At 40.9% G+C, this 16,766-nt stretch overlaps 1 long non-coding RNA gene and 1 other non-coding gene across 3 annotated transcripts in view; one reads left to right on the top strand and one right to left on the bottom strand.

Moving 5' to 3' along the window:
• Positions 1–16,424, bottom strand: part of LOC129657180 (uncharacterized) — a 46,544-nt gene extending 30,120 nt beyond the window's left edge. For both annotated transcript variants that reach the window (XR_008716585.1, XR_008716586.1), the window contains exons 1-3: positions 16,108–16,424; positions 14,394–14,557; positions 14,158–14,232 (exon numbers count right to left, since the gene is read on the bottom strand). This is a non-coding gene — a long non-coding RNA (uncharacterized LOC129657180). The remainder of the gene's footprint in view (positions 1–14,157; positions 14,233–14,393; positions 14,558–16,107) is intronic.
• TRNAS-GGA (transfer RNA serine (anticodon GGA)) lies at positions 5,548–5,619 on the top strand. Its single transcript has one exon. It is a non-coding gene; the product is annotated as a tRNA-Ser (tRNA).
• Positions 16,425–16,766: the final 342 nt, after the last annotated feature.

The following is a 16,766-nucleotide window of genomic DNA, read 5'->3' as shown; positions in this document are numbered from 1 at the left end:
ATGTAAGTTATTGTCAGTCCTATAGATCTTTAATTTGGCAGTACATTCACTAATATTATTATAATTATATTATTAAAATTTTTAAATCTTATTAAAGTTGACTTACAGTGTGTTTAATTTCTGCTATAGAGCAAAGTGACTCAGTTATACATATATGTATTCTTTTTCATACAGTTTATCATAGGATATTGAATATAGCTCCCTGTGCTGTACACTAGGACCTGGTTGCTTATCCATTCTATATACATTATTTTGCATCTGCTAATACCACACTCCCAATTCTTCCTTCAACCACCCTTTCCCCCTTGGCAACCACAAGTCTCTTCTCTATGTCTGTGAGTCTGTTTCTGTTGCATAGATAGGTTCATCTGTGTCATACGAAAATAAAATTTTTCATGTGGCCATGCAGGGCTCACTGATGACAGTGTGTCATGAATCAAGGCTAATTATTAAACTAATTCTGAATACCTGATGCACGCATTTTTTTTAAAGACAGGGAGAATAGGTCAAATGCACTTTTCACTCCACTTTTTCAAAGAGAATGAACGAGATGTTCTACAAAACAGATAATAGAAACAAACGTAAATACAAGGAACTTCTTAATCATGAAAATTGGATTATAATTGCAAAGTCTATTCATATGCTATGCTATGCTAAGTCACTTCAGTCGTGTCCGACTCTGTGTGACCCCATAGACGGCAGCCCACCAGGCTCCCCCGTCCCTGGGATTCTCCAGGCAAGAACACTGGAGTGAGTTGCCATTTCCTTCTCCAATGCATGAAAGTGAAAAGAGAAAGTGAAGTCGCTCAGTCGTGTCCGACTCTTAGCGACCCCATGGACTGCAGCCTACCAGGTTCCTCCACCCATGGGATTTTCCAGGCAAGAGTACTGGAGTGGGGTGCCATTGCCTTCTCCGAAGTCTATTCATACCACACCTTTAATATAGCAGGATGAACACTAGATATAAATAATAATACATCTAAATTTTCTACTAGGTCAGGTCTTTACTGAATTCAATCGATCACAAAGGAAAAAAATGGGTTGATTACACTACTGGATGTGACTGGATACCTTCTAATGAAAAACAACCTTTGCACTGTTTAAAACACTACTTTGTAAAAAAAAACCTAGCACTTAGCACTCATGGTGGCACTTAAAAGATATTTTGGTGTTTGCAATTTCAGTAAATGCAACTCATACATTCTCAAGCAGTAACACAATGTCACCCTGCTTAAGAAAGGACATTACAAGTCTTTTTCTTTTCTTTCCTAAGGGTCATATTTTACATACATCTTTCAGAAAATGCAGTCTCCTTAGTTCTCAAGATTTTCTTGTGCATAAAAGCCCATCTTTGTTTTAAGCCTGAAACAAACTCTTGTGTTCACTGAAACTAGATTCCAACCATAAATTTCTCCAAAATTGACTTCCTGTAAGGACCACCTATTAATGCTCCTGGATCTTGTACTAATTCTGAGTTACATATTCACCAAAAATGACTATATTATTGTGCCGATTATCCTGAAGTGGTCAGAAGGACAAATTAAATCAGAAGCAGAGAAAAATTCTAAAATGTGAAATAAAACATTTGTTCTAAAGAAACATTTGTTCTATAAAGACCAATATATTAGCATACTTTGGATTTTCTTCAAATTCCAAAGGTGACCGCACTAGATTTTTATGTTTTCTTTTTCTGACCCTGAAACTTTTAAAGTCTAAAGCTCAGATTTACATAAGGAAGGAAAAGAATTTCTGACATCACAAGGGAGAAGGCACTATAAAGACTTTTTTTAATGTTTCATGAATTGAACATTATTGAAGATATCCTGTTTCATTTCACATTCAATATGATTTGAGCAGTGTCATAGGTGCATTTTTAGTCTAGAATTTGGAGAATATTTTATTTTATTGGGTAAAGAGAAAATCATGTAAGCAAGAACATTCCATGATCTTCTTAGTTCGATCATGACAGTCAATCAAAGAATTCTCAAAGTCTCCAAAAGCAATCAAAATTTTTTCATGTCACTATGTAAATTAAAATTTTCCCAAAACGCTGTAAGTGAACTGCTAAGATTTTAGGCAAAAACTGTGGTTTTTGTTACGACTTGCCTTGCTGTTGATGGGTAAGAGCTCAGTTAATGAAATCAAAAGCATTTTAATTTAATGTGGCACTTAAAGTGAGAAGGCTGCATCAGAATATTCCAAAATTAAACACCATAGAATTTTTTTTAAAAAAGGAGAAAATAATTTTTAGGGATAAAGAGAAGCCTATGGATTCAATGATCCTATGAAAAATATTAACAAAAAAGAGATAACTAAGATTACTGTGAGTCACAGATTTGAATATCATGCAATTTATAAAGTGAAATAGGTCAGTATCACTGAGACACAGCATTTGTTCATGAAAGCCTTTACTTTCTATGCACATTGTTGGACAATTTTCTACTGTAAGTAGAAACTTAATTTTATTCAAAAAATCTTTTTGACTATCAATCTTTTTATAAAATGCCATTTCTTTAAAAAAAAAACTAAAATACATGTTGACTAATATCACGTGTAGAATCATTTGTTAGGAAGCAGCTGAATATTCTTAGGGATACATAAATTCAATGATTAGCTTAAGGTCACACTACAATTCAAGCACAGCTTCAGGAATGTAACAGTAGCATCTTGGCATTGGGTTGATGGTATACTTACTGTCTCATTCTAAAAGTTTCAGAGAACAGAAACAAAAGTAAAATTAAGGCAACTGGCCTCAGCTTTGATGAGTATTATTTCAGGAACTTTGAGAATTTTCTCTTTAACAGTAATATTTTATGGAGTACTCATAAAATTAAAGTTTGGTACATATTTTAAATACACTTTGGAATAAGTATAGATTTATAGAACATTACAAAGAAATTTATAAATAGGTCCTTAGATTTTTCATTAGACTTTCCCAGTGTCAACAGTACCAAAATAGGAATTTGACATTTGTATAAACCATGAAGCTTATTCATATTTTACCAGTTGTATATGCACTTATGTGTGTGTATACTTATGTAGGTAGCACCCTGGAATTTTACCAGTTGTATAGCTTCATATAACCATCACAAATTTTAGCACTTTTATTATGTCAGTCCACTGCCTTGTGGCCTCCATCGTTTCTGACTGTATAGCAGCTATTGATCTTACTGAGTTGTTTGTATGTGATGAGTCACTCCTCTGGCTTCTTTCAAGATTGTTTTTGTTTTTGGCTTTCAACATTTTAATTATGGTATGTAGGTGGTGGTCATTTTGAGGTTATTCTACTTAGAGATCATGGGGCTACTTATATGTGCAGATTAATTTTACTTACCAAATTTGAGAAGTTTTCAAATAATATTGAAATATTACTTTTGCCTCTGTTTTTCCTCTCCTTTGGGGGCTCTTGTTATATTTATGTTGGTATGTCTGATGGCATTCCACAGGTCTCTAAGTCTCTGTTTATTTTTTTTCCTTATCCTTTATCTTTCTGTTCCCAGAAGATAATCTCAAATGCCTTGCCTTATCTTCCAGTTTGCAAATTCCTCCTTCTGGCTGCCTATATCTGCTGTTGTGACCCCTGCTGAATTTTTCATTCCAGTTAACATACTTTTCAACTCCACAAAACCTATTGTTTTTAAATATGGCTCTACCTCTTAATTGACATTCTCTATTTAAGGAAACATTGTTCTCATACTTTTCTTTAGTTCTTTGATAGTTATTTTAAAGTATTTGTCTAGTAAGTTGAATACTTAGACTTCCCCAGGGATAGTTCCCTTTTTTTCCTCTATGTTAGGTCATACATGCTTGTTTCTTTACATGTCTTGTATTTTTTGTTGTTGTGGAAAGCTGGACATTTTAAATATGAGACAAATCTGGAATTTTTTCTTCCCTCTCCCCAAGACCTGTTGTCATCTGTTTGTTTAATCACTTTCTGAACTAACTTTGTAAAGTCCAATCTCTGTTGTGTAAACTCATTGAAGTCAGTGCTTGGTTAGCTTAGCGGCCAGCTACTTATATAAGACAAAGATTTCCTTAAATGTAAAGAGCTAAAAAGTCTCCCAGTCTTTATTAAGGGGTTCTGTTCATGTGATAGAGCAAACCCTCAACACTTTTGCTAGGCAGGTCACTCCTCTGACCTAATCTTCATTTTCTATGGTGTCTCAAGATCAGTCAAAAGTGAGAGAGCATAGGGTCTCATTGGGTCTTCTCTGAGCATGTGCAGAATCCTATTTATGTGTGGCCTTTTAGATATCCAAGAATATGTCAACACTTATCAAAGCCTCCTCTGGAAATTACACTACTCAGTTTTTCCTTTTTTTTTTTTTTTTAGCTAATTGTTTGCCCCAACTTTTAATACCACTGCAGTATGGTATGACGTTAAATAATTGCCACTGATTGTTTTCAACAAATGCCCCTGGGGGAAAAGGCTGTTCACACTAAGTGATCTCTGAGTCAAGTCAAATAAATAAAATCCTTAGAAATGGAGATTTCCTGAATATTGCTAGACAGGTTAAAAAAAAAAATGACAATTTCCTGAAAATAAGTGTTTGATAGAGATGCAACTGCTCTTTTGAGTGCTCCATTGTGTATCAGGTTAACAGTTTTCACTGTGATTCTGAGCTATTAGCTTTCAAGGCTATCTCAGAACTAGAGAGGAGAGGGAAGGATCAAAATAGGGCAAAATAAGATGCCATAAATTTCATAAGATTTGGTTATATTTTTTCTTGAATAGATTGTCCACAGATAGTTGCAAGCCTAGTTAATTTTTCTTGTTCAGTTGTTAAGTCTTGCCTGACTCTTATGTGACCCTACAGACTGTAGCCCACCTGGCTCCTCCATCCATGGGTATTTCCCAAGCAAGAATACTAGAGTGGGTTGCCCTTTCTTTCTCCAGGGGAACTTCTTGACCCAGGGATCGAACTCGTGTCTCCTGCATAGGCAGGCAGATTCTTTAACACTGAGCCACCAGGTAACTCCAGTTAATTTTTAAATTTCTGAAAAGTTGTTTTTGATGGTTTTTGCCAATGTCCTTATCACTTTTACTGGAGAGATGATTTTTATACTCCGCTATTTTTTTGCAGGGAGAAATTTTTTTATCAGGGAGAGGTTGCTAGATTTTTATTTTTATCACCTCTGGTTGTTAGATTTTATTGAGAATTTTTGCATCCATATTCATAAGAGATATTGCTTTGTGGTTTTCTTTTTGTTTTTGTGTATGCTGCCTTTTGTTGTCAGGGTAATACTTGCCTTATAATAAGTTAGGAAGTATTCCCTACACGTATATTTACTGGAAGACATTGCATAATATTTTTAACTTTCATCAAATGTTTGGTAAAATTCTTCATTAAAACCACCTGTTCCTGGATATTTCTTTACAGTAGATTTAAAATTCAATGTCCTTAATAATTACAGAACTATTCAAGATATCAATTCAATTTTGGCTGAGTTGTGGTAGTTTGTTTGTTTTGAGGAATTCGTCTATTCCTTCTAAACTGTCAAATTCACGAGCATAAAGATATTTGTAACAGTCCTTTAAATGGGGCTTCCCTGGTAGCTCAGAGGTTAGAGCGACTGCCTGGAATACAGGAGACCCGGGTTCGATCCCTGGGTTGGGAAGATCCTCTGGAGAGGGAAATGGCAACCCACTCCTGTACTCTTGCCTGGAGAATCCCATGGAGGGAGGAGCCTGGTAGGCTACAGTCCATGGGGCCGCAAAGAGTCAGACACGACTGAGCGACCTCATTTTCACTTTCACTTTTTAATGGCTGCAGGATTCTTCTGTTATTCCCTGTTTCATTCCTCACATTGGTTATTTGTGTCTCCTCTTATCTTACATAGTGAAATAAGACTTCCCTAGACGTTTCAAAGTTCCTGAATAAAACCTGAGCCTCCTGAAATATTTTGCCTATCACAATAATGATATCTATATCCTTTGGCCCTTGCTAATTACAGTGATCAGGAAGAATGATTAAAAACTTCTTTCATTTTCTAGATAGAGCTGGTGGCTATTACCCTGAACTAGGTTCTGAGGTTAAGCTCCAAAAGCCCAGGAATTCTACAACATTATTTCCTTAGATATTTATATTTCAATAAGAAATGAAGCTAGAAACTTGGAGACATCTATAGGTGTGAGGCACATAGGGCTATCTGGCTTCTGGAAAGACATTATTTACATATCAAACAGTCGCAGTAAGAAGATATTCTGTAAACTAAGGGGAGCAGCTGCCTCCTTTCCTTTTATTAAGCAGTGAAAAATCATTCTGCCTTTTCTCCCGCCTGCAGGGTATCTATCTATTCATGTAAGACAGTTTACCTGATTTATCACATTTCCCTAAGGATGTGGATGAGGGAAAATGTTGGAAGGGGGTAAATAGGATGCATTTATTTTCTATAAGGTATTTAATGAGAAATCTTGTTTATAATCCAGAACTCCTCATGTGCATAGGATAAAATGAAATGAAGGTGAATATTAAAAATTCAACATTTATCTTTGCCAATCTTGGTAGAGTTTTATCAATTGTATTGACATTTTTTTTTAAGAATTGGCCTTTAATTTTATTGAATTCCTCTATCATTTTCCTATTTTCAACTCCTAAGTTTCCTAAGCAGTTCATGTTCTTCTTTCAATTTTCCAGAATCATTTTATTACTGTCTACTGAATGATATTCTGGGTATTTAGTCATATTTAGAGGGGAGAAACAGTGAGGAATGAATCTATGGCATCTTATTCTAGAACTGGATGTCAATATTTTAATGATACAAAATATATTCCTGAAAATTTGATATTGCCACCCAAAGTATAACCTTGCCAGAGGCTAATGAAGACCAAGCCACATATTCTGAGTTAAACTTGCTCTAGGTTTTTCTATTCTGTTGCTTAGCAACTATACATATCAATTGTAATATCTTTAAATAGATTGCTTTTGTTATTAGAACAACATTAAATCTGGTAACTTTCTGGGATATCTCTATTTTGTGATTTCTTTTGTACTATGTAGTATTTACAGAGGCATCAAAAAAGTAAAAAAAAAAAAAAAAAAAGCATGTAAATAGGTGCAAACGTATACCTATATTTGCTAATATTTGATATTTTCATCCAAAATAAAATAAACAGAAGAAGATTGCCTCCGTGTTACACAACTATGAAACATAACCATAATATAAAAATCTATATTTTAAGATAAATTTAAAGAGTATGTGTTTTATAATTAACAAAGTGCTGAGGTCTTGTTAAAAATTTTTATATAGGGACACTGAATTTGAAGATATTAATGCCAGGAAAAGACATATAAATCTATCCAGAATGATAAAGCTGAATGCCCAGGAAGTATTTAAATACCCACTTTAAAATTTTTAGAATCTTAAACTAGGTATCATTATGTGGAGACACTGGTATAAGATTAAATAATATTTGTTTTCATGCCTTGAGAATTACATTTGATATGTGTACTGCTGCTTGTCAATTAAAACCACCTAATGTTTGGAGTTAATGTGGAAAAGAAAAAAAATCTTTAGTTTTTATTAATTCAAACTCATTCAACACTATTTTATTAAACATTTTTTGAAAGTCTGTTTTGAAGGACCATCTTTGAACAATAATATTATCAGACACTTTATATCTGCATTTTGCACTTATGAAACAAATGGGCATATGGGCAAGAGATTTAATGAAATACATATTTAAAAATTTCAAATAGCCAATCTGAGTCTTTTTAGTTTCTAATAATCATTCAGTTAGTGCTGGGAGCCAGCGTGAGGAACCCTGCCCATGGCAAAGGTCATGAGGAAGGAGGCTCGGCATGTGCAAAGGTGGGATCGAGCCTCAGGAGTACCCCTGGAAATTCTCGAGCATCTACCCCCAAAGCCAGAGTCTGCCTACCTTACTGCTTTGTGCTCTCACCTATACCTCTGACTTTACGGGGGGCTGTCCCCCACCACCTCTCTCTGAAAAAGAGTTAACTTACAGCTCAAGTTAATAAAGTTTCTGGGTGTGACAAGAGTGTTTTAGTTCACAAACTCCTTTGGAAGTCCTCTAGCCTGCCTGAACAGGTTCTTCTGGCCACATGTGATTGTTCACAGCCTCCCAACTGTGAGAGGCACGAGATGTTCTAAACTTTCTAAATACAGATTCCTTTGAGCAGTTAGAAGATTATTAGTATAGTATAGTGGGTTGATTAGAAATTGTATTGGTGATGGGTTTTTCACTTGTTGGGCCAATGTTTGCTGCTAAGTTTCCATATCCCTTACCTACTGTGTCCCTGGGAGTGTATTGATTAATATAATTGGTGTATAAGAATGTAAGTAATAGCTTTAATGTTTGTAACCTTGGACCCTTGAGTTAATTCTTTTCTTGTTATAGCCCACCACACTTTTGCCCTATAGGAATGCAACTTTATCTAATGCTTTCGGAGGGTGGCGCCTGACTATAGAATAATCACCTTTAGAGAAAAATAAGTTTTCTGAAGAAAGCATCATAAAATGTTAACAGGCCTCCTGGCCAGAAGATGATGTAAATCACCTAAACTTTTGCATATGATAAGTTTGAAAGCCTGGCTTCAATAAGGATCAAGGACTGCTGTCCTTGCATGACTCTACCCCATCCCCCATTATCCTCTATGTACAACTTAAGGTATAAAAACTACTTCAGAAAATAAAGTGCGGGCCTTGCTCACTGAAGCTTGGTCTCCCCATGTAGTTCTTTCTCTCAACTTCTGGCTGAATTACCATCTGGAGAGTGGAGGCTCGTCAAGCCTACTAATTTTGCCTGGGCTTCTAAGATCTAACCAGGGAGGCCTTAGTGTCTCCTCTCCTTCAGGAGAACGGGAGGACGCCTGTGGCCTACGTAGGTGACGCAAACTCCTTGTCTTGGAGTTTTATTGGCTTTCCACGTAAACCAAGTTATTCAGCCTCTTTTCTTCACTGAATTTCTTCGCTGAGCTATCCCTATTTAGCCACTCTTCATATCTTTAATTCTATCGTATCCTGATTGCCAAAGCCATCTCCGCTTCGAATTCCCTGGATCCACTGGGGCTGGACCCCGGCAAGTTAGATTTCCAGGAAATGAGCCAAGACTTATCATAAAAGGGCTTGACTAAATTATTATTTCAACTTTTGAAATCCATGCTGAAATAGTATTAAGTAGTTTTAGAGGTTCCAGTAATGAGGCATTAACCTAAATTCCTATTGTTAGGTAGTTAGAATAGGAAAAAGGAGTCCAGAATGGCAGTGGCTAAAAGACAAAGAAGGGAAAAGCCCATGAAAATAGAACAAAGGAAGGTCAGAGGACCGGAGTGAGAACCTCAGGTGAAGTGAACAGCCTTCCTGGCTAGCCCAATTTACCCAGAGCAGGCTCAGGAGGAGGAGGAAAAAACACATAAAAAGAGGAGCCAAAATTGAGCTTTCTCTCTCATCTCTTCACCTCTTTTGTGTCGGCCTGCGCTCAACCCTAGAGGATGTATTTTCCTTTGATTGCCAAATAAAACTGAGCTGTAACACTGGTCCGCCCATCACTTCAAATTTTTGCTTCAGCGAGACAGAACCGAGGAAATTACAAACTTCCCTGACATATATGGTGCTGTTTCTCGGATTTAACCTAGCTGAAACAACTCTGGCTTGGCCCTGGCAAGGCTGAGGCCAAGCACAGCAGAAGCCCAACTCGGTGAAAGCTCCCACAGTGGAAGATGAACACAAAGAAAACCCAGTGCAGTGGAAGTGACAAGAAGCCCAGCATAGCGGAAACTGGGATAGCAAAAACAAACTTAGCAGAAAGCTCACGTGGCTCAGTCTCCGATTCCAGCAGACCTCTGATTAAGGAAGGAGGTCCTCACTCCTATGGCTGGAGGGACATATGGCTAAAAAAAAATCTTAATTTTTTTGCAATCTCTTGTTTCTTGTTTCCTCCAACCCACCACAAAAAGGCTAGCAGCAGCGGGAGCAATTGAGGAACTTCTCACTAAGTGGCAGGGGCTACTTAGTAGCTGTTGCCCAAGTGGGTGGGGGTTCTTCTTTCCTTAATTTTCTTTGTGCCAAGGATCAGGACAATGAAAACTGTAAGCACAGGTCAGGTATTTAGCAATATTCCAGCAGGTTATGAAGGGGATTCCTTGACATGTTTTTCCCACTACTTTTTCCTCCCGTCCTTCAGTCCTCTCTCCTGGGGCTTGAGCCTGGCCAAAATCCATGCTGCCTGGCTTCAGGATCTAATGAAGCTCAGGCTCTTGATGTCTCATTGCAAAAATTCACTGAGACACACAGACAGGTAAGAGGTGGATTTGTTCAGACTCGAAGAAAGACACACTTCTAGAGTGTCAGCCATCACAGAAGGGAGTGCAACAGCCATGGAATGTGGTGTGGTTAGTTTTTGCTAGCTGGGTAAATTCATATGCTAATGAGTGTGAGGATCATTCCAACAATCAGGGAGCCACCCACTCCTCTGTCTTTTGACAGTGACTTGGACCTGTCCTGGCACCTCTGGGTGTGTCATTTAGCTTGCAGATTGAGGATCAAGGTTTACTTGAATTTGATTTGTCCTCTTGGATCCATTTGATTTAAATTGGTTTATGGTATGCCCTTGGGCTATGTCATTCTTTCAAAAGTTGTGCCTTCATGCTCTTTTCCTGAGCACACAATGTTGCCTCTACAATCTTCTGGATGGTCAACCAGAAAATAGCTGGCCCTTGGAAGGGAAATACTGTATAACATCCAATCCCTCCAGATATTCAGGCCTTCATCTTCTGTGTTTCCTACAACATGTGCAACAATAGCATCTCTCAGTGAACCCACTAGGGTGGCTGACAGGCACACAATGCCTGCTAGAAGTCCATCTATTGGTGGCATCATTTCAAGGGCAATTGGGCTTCCAAGGATAATGTTTGCCACTTTGGGAGTTAGCCCTGCAGGCCATTTGGGCACAAACGTTTAACACCCTTCTCCTAAAGTTACAAACCTACCCCCAGACCAAATCTCCACTCCACTTTTATGGGACAGCTGGTCTATTGCCTCTTATCAATTTGTTCTTAAGCCACTTACTAACTCCTACAACCAGGACCCTGCCCCCTTGTAGGCAACGTTACTCCACCTCGCTTATTATTAAAATACTCTTAATGTCCCTAACAGGACCAGATAACCCACTCCTTTGTCACTACTTCTACTATTACCTAAATATGACAATGAAATGTTTACTATTGGAAACATCCTAAACTGCTGTTATGGAGGACTAAGGGAGGAAATTACTGACTTATGTTCCATCAGAGCAATAAAAGGATAAGGCTTATGGCGGTTTCACCAGCTTCCCAATCTCAGAGCACAGGTTTGGATTGCTTTACATCATATCTATGCCCATCCACAGTAAATGAACCAGCAATGAGTTAAGATTACAACCCCTTAATCCTACCCAGCACTGGTCATTCTGGAGAACTTGGGGTTGCCCAACTCCAGTCTAGTGGTCCCAGGAGGTCGACCTGCTTCAACCTGCCTAGGGATCTGGTCCTCGGAAAGCTGTCACACCTCAACCTGCTCAGTGATCCGCCAGTCCAGGGGTCCAAGGAGGTCGACATGCCTCGACCTGCCCAGGGACCCAGTTTTTGGGAGGCTGACCTGCTTCAGCCTGCCCAGGGATTTGATCTCCAGGGAGCTGTCATGTTTCAGCCTGCCTGGGGATCTGCACCCTGACTTGGGGATGCCCAGCTCTCAGGTTGCAACATTACTGGGTAGGATAAGCTTCACAAAGATTCACCGCTAAGGAAGTCCACTCATAAAATAGAAGGAGGCCTATTAGTTTTTTTTCCTTTCCTCCCTGTCATCACTGTCTTTCAGATGGGAAATAACCAATCCACTTCCTGACTGATGCCTTTGAGATGCATCTTTGATAACTGGAAGATGTCTGATCCTCTAAGGAGAAGTCACTTAAAATTCTTTTATGCCACTGCATGGCCATAGTATCTTCTGGGGACAAGGAACACTGGCCTGAGGATAGGAGTTTAAATTACAATACCATCCTGCAGCTAGAATTATTTTGCAAAAGACAAGGGAAATGGACAGAGATCCCCTATGTCCAAATTTTCTTCTAAGATATGAAGGAACTCTGTCTGAAGTATGGGATTGTTGTGTGCCCTAAAAGTGAGCCTACTAGGCAAATGGTGTTAGGAACAGACAACCAAGAGAAGGAAGCCCCCCATGAAGGCTCACCTCCCATGGCACCCGAGGTGCCTGGTGCCCCTTCCTTGTATCCAAACATGCCCCCATATCTGGGAGCACCCCCTCCACAAAAGCCAACTCGAGTATGTCCCTTAGTTGAAACTGGAGAAAAATTTGGACGAACCTGGGTCCATAAGCCCTTCTCCCGCTTAGAACCAAGACAGATCAAACAAGACCTGGGAAGCTATACAGATAACCCAGGCAAATATACAGATACAGTCCAACACATTACCTTGGTCTTTGACTTGACATGGAAGGACATCACGGTCATATTTAGTCAAACTTTATCTGACCCTGAGCATGCTACGGTCTTAAAGGAAGCCTGAAGGTATGCTACGGGGCTTAACATATCAAATGTTAAAATACCCAGTAGGGGAAACTGCTGTCCCCTCTTCAGATCCTAATTGGAATTATAATGACCCTGAGCACATCTGGGAAATGGATCATTTTCTGATCTGTGTAAAGGCAGAACTAAAAGCACCACAGCAAAAAGTAACCAGCTATGCCCAGGTCTCAGCAATAACTCAGGAACCCAATGAAAACCCCATTGCCTTTCTGGAAAGGCTAAAAGAGGCCCTCCAAAAGTTTACCAGTCTGGCCTTAGACTTTTATGAGGAAAAGGTGATTTTAAAGGACAAATTCCTGTCCCAATGTGCATCAGACATCAGGATAAAGTCACAACAGCTACAGCAGCAAGACCCTGCTGCCTCTTTAGATGAGATGGTCCAGACAGCCACCAGTACCTTTTATAAGAGAGAACAGGAGAAGGAGGCCAAGGCCCAGGAAAGGGAGAAAAGGAAAGAGACAAGGCATCCCAGATGCTGGCCGCCCTCCAGGGAAACCCTATGGCAAACCTTGAGTCCTAGAAGGATTAGGCAGGAGGCAAATGCCTAATCTGTGGACAGGCAGGGCACTGGGCCAGAGTGTCCAAACCATGACAAGTCTCCTAAAACGGCTTGCTACAAATGCCATCAGTGGGGACAATGGGCAGCACTCTGCCCTCGGGACTCAAGAGCCTCAAGGTCAAGCGCCAAGCCTACCCTCACGATGGTTCAACAGGATTGAAGCGGCCCGCTCCAGCCAGCCTGCCTGTCACAGATAACCATCATGGGGCCGGAGTCAAGGGTGCACCTGGATATGCCAGGTAAGTCCGAGAATGTCTTGGTTGACACAGGGACTACCTACTCTCTCCTGACCTCCTACCGGAGCCTTCTCCTTCCAAACCTGTACCATTTGGGGGGCTACAGGTAAAACAATTACTCAAAGATTCATCTGAGCACTTCTTGTTGCTGGGGTGGTCAAATATTTTCCCACCAGTTTCGTCTTGTCTCTGAGTGTCCTACTCCCTTATTGGGAAGAGATATATTAACTAAACTGGGGATCACTCTTGTGGTGGGAAGCTTTTCAGCCCCAGAGCCCTACAGCTTCTGGTTACTACTAAGGAACCCATTACACCCTCTCCAATAGGGAGGGATCAGAAGCTATGGGAGGAGAAATTTACCACCAGGTATGGGACCAGGGGACTCCTGGATGAGCCCACCAAGGTGAACTGGTTGTCATTGTCCTCTGAGATTCCACTCAGTTTCCAAACCAGAAACAACATCCCCTCAGGAAGGACTACAGCTTTTCTAATAAATAAATTCCTTGCCTGTGGCCTATAGGTCCCCATAAATTCACCGTGGAACACCCCAATTCTCCCTGTAAAGAAAAAGGACAGAACCTGGCAAATGGTTCAAGATCTCTGGATCATATATGAAGTTGTAGTCCCCCTCCATCCCACAGTACCCAATCTCTAGGTAATCTTGGGAGAAATCCCATCCAGTGCCAAGTGGTTTACAGTCCTGGATCTCAAAGATACATTCTTTTGCATACCACTGGCTAAAGAATCCCAATATCTTTTTGCCTTCCAGTGGGAGGCTCCAGGAGAAAAACATCAAGAGATGACTTGGATAGTATTACCTCAGGGGTTCAGAGATAGCCCCCACTTGTTTGGGCAGGCTCTCAGCTGGGATCTCCTAGATCTGGACCTGGGACCTAATGAGAAAATATTACAATATGTAGATGACTTACTAATCTGCTCTCCAGATGAGAAAAATGCCAAACAACATGCAATTCAGGTTCTAAACTTTTTGGTAGATAGGGAATATCAAGTCTCTCATGCTAAAGCACAGATGGCCAAGACAAAGGTCACTTACCTGGGAGTTCATATTACACACGGGTCCAGGAAGCTGTGCTCTGATCAAGTACAAGGAATCCTCCAGGTGTCTTCTCCCACAACTTGAAAACAATTGCGAGTTTTCCTGGTGCTAACTGGATATTGTAGAATCTGGATACCCAATGATGGTCTAATTGCTGAGCCCTTATATGAAAGTTTGAAGGTATGGGATGATTCAATTCCACTGATGTGGGGAACCCCTCAGAAGAAGGCAGAGGCTATTCTAAAACAAACCTTAACTCAAGCACCTGCCTTGAGGTTGCCAGACGCAGAAAAAGAATCCCAACTTTTACCACAAAAAGGAAGGAATAGCCTTGGGAGTGTTCACTCAAAGGTTGGGATCTAAGCTACAGGCTGAGCCCCAGCCTGTAGCTTACTTATCCAAGAGGCTCAACCCAACCGCCCAAGACTGGCCTCCCTGCCTTTGGTATCTTGCAATCCTAATAGAAGATGCTTATATCTCTCTCTTGGAGGCAAACTAATTATATTTTTAGCAGTCACCAAGTGAAACAACTCCTGAATTGGAGAGGCCATTTATGGATATCTGACCAAAGGATCAGACATCAGGTGTCTGATCCTCAGATATCAAGTTAGTGCTAATGGAAAATCCAGGCCTCACTACATCCCCTTGTAAGGTTCTTAACCCAGCCAACCCTTCTACCTACCCCCAAGGGCTCTCTCCCCTTTCACTCTTGCCTAGAAACCTTGGACCACTGGAGAAAACTCTGATAGGGATTGTCAGAAGATCCTCTGACCAATCCTGAGGAAATCTAGTATATTGATGGAAGCATCTTTATCTTGGATGGAGAAAGAAGAGTCAGATATGCAGTAGTCTCCAATTTTGAGACCATAGAGACTAAACCTTTGCCACCAGGTACTTCAGCCCAATTAGCTGAGCTCATAGCCCTAACTCAAGCTTTAAAGCCGGGAAAAGGAAAAAGAGTAGCCATTGACACTGACTCCAAGTATGCCTTTCTGGTGCTACATGTACATGCTGCTATTTGGAAAGAAAGAAGCTAATTGACTACCCGAGGGTCCCCAATCAAATATGGTGATCAAATCCTTAGGCTCCTGGAGGCAGTCCATCTGCCTGCTGAGGTTTCAGTCTCCCACTGTAAAGGGCCCCAAAAAGGGAGTGTTCCATGGCTAACTGGTGGGGACGAATAGCCCACAGGCAAGGAATTTATTTATTAGAGGCTGTAGTCCCTCCAGAGTTTCTCTTCTGAGGGGATATTGTTTCCAGTTAGGAAACCGAGCTGAATCTCTGAGGACAATGATGACTGCTTCAGCTGGGTGGGCTCGTCCAGGAGTCCCCTGGTCCCACACCTGGTGGTTAACTTTGTCCTCCTATAGTTTTTGGTCCCTCTCTATTGAAGAGGGTGTAGTGGGTTCCTCAGTAGTAACCAGAAGCTGTAGGGCTCTAGGGGCTAAAAAGCTTCCCATCACAAGGGTGGACCCCAGTTTAGTGAGTATATCTCTTCCCAATAAGGGAGTAGGACACTCAGGGTCCACAAGAAACTGGTGGGAAAATATTTGTCCATCCCAACAAAAAAGAAGTGCCTGGGTCAATCTTTTAGTAATTGTTTTTCCTGTAGCACCCAAAATGGTACAGGTTTGGGAGGAGAAGGCTCCAGGGTAGGAGGTCAGGAAAGAGTAAGTAGTCCCTGTGTCAAACAAGAAATTCTCAGACCTACCTGCCACATTCAGTTACTCCCTTGGCTCCAGCCCTGTGATGGTTATCTATGACAGGCAGGCCGCTTCAGTCCTGTTGAACCATCATGAGATAAGTCTTGGAGCTTGACCCTGAGGCTCTTGGATCCTGAGGGCAGAGTGCCGCCCAATGTCTCCATTGATGGCATTTGTAGTAAGCTGTTTCAGGAGACTTGTCATGGTTTGGACACTCTTTGGCCCAATGCCTCGCCTGTCCACAGATTAGGCATCTGGCTTGTTCGTGCCTTGTCATTTAAGGACTCGAGGTTTGCCATAGAGCTTCCCTAGAGGGTGGCCAGTATCTGGGATGCCTTGTTTCTTTCTTCTTCTCCCATTCCTGTTGCAACCTGAGAGCCAGGCATCCCTTGGTCAGGGTGCAAATCCCAGGGAAGCTGAGGTGTGACCTCCTCCTGGAGCTCGAATCCCTGGGCAGGTCGAGGCAGGTCAGCCGCCTGAGAATTGGTTCCCTGGGCGGGTCGAGGCGTGATGACCTCCTGGGACTCCTGGACTGGCAGATCCCCAAGCAGGTTGAGGCATGATAACCTTTCGAGGACCAGATCCCTAGGCAGGTCGACCTCCTGGGACCCCCGGACTGGAGTTGGGCAATCCCAAGGTCTCCAGTGTGACCAGTGCTGGGTAGGAT

Source organism: Bubalus kerabau, chromosome 7, assembly GCF_029407905.1.
Source record: "Bubalus kerabau isolate K-KA32 ecotype Philippines breed swamp buffalo chromosome 7, PCC_UOA_SB_1v2, whole genome shotgun sequence".
Taxonomy (NCBI): Eukaryota; Metazoa; Chordata; class Mammalia; order Artiodactyla; family Bovidae; genus Bubalus; species Bubalus kerabau.
Note: the sequence above shows the minus strand (reverse complement) of the source record. Positions and strands in the feature narration are given on the sequence as shown.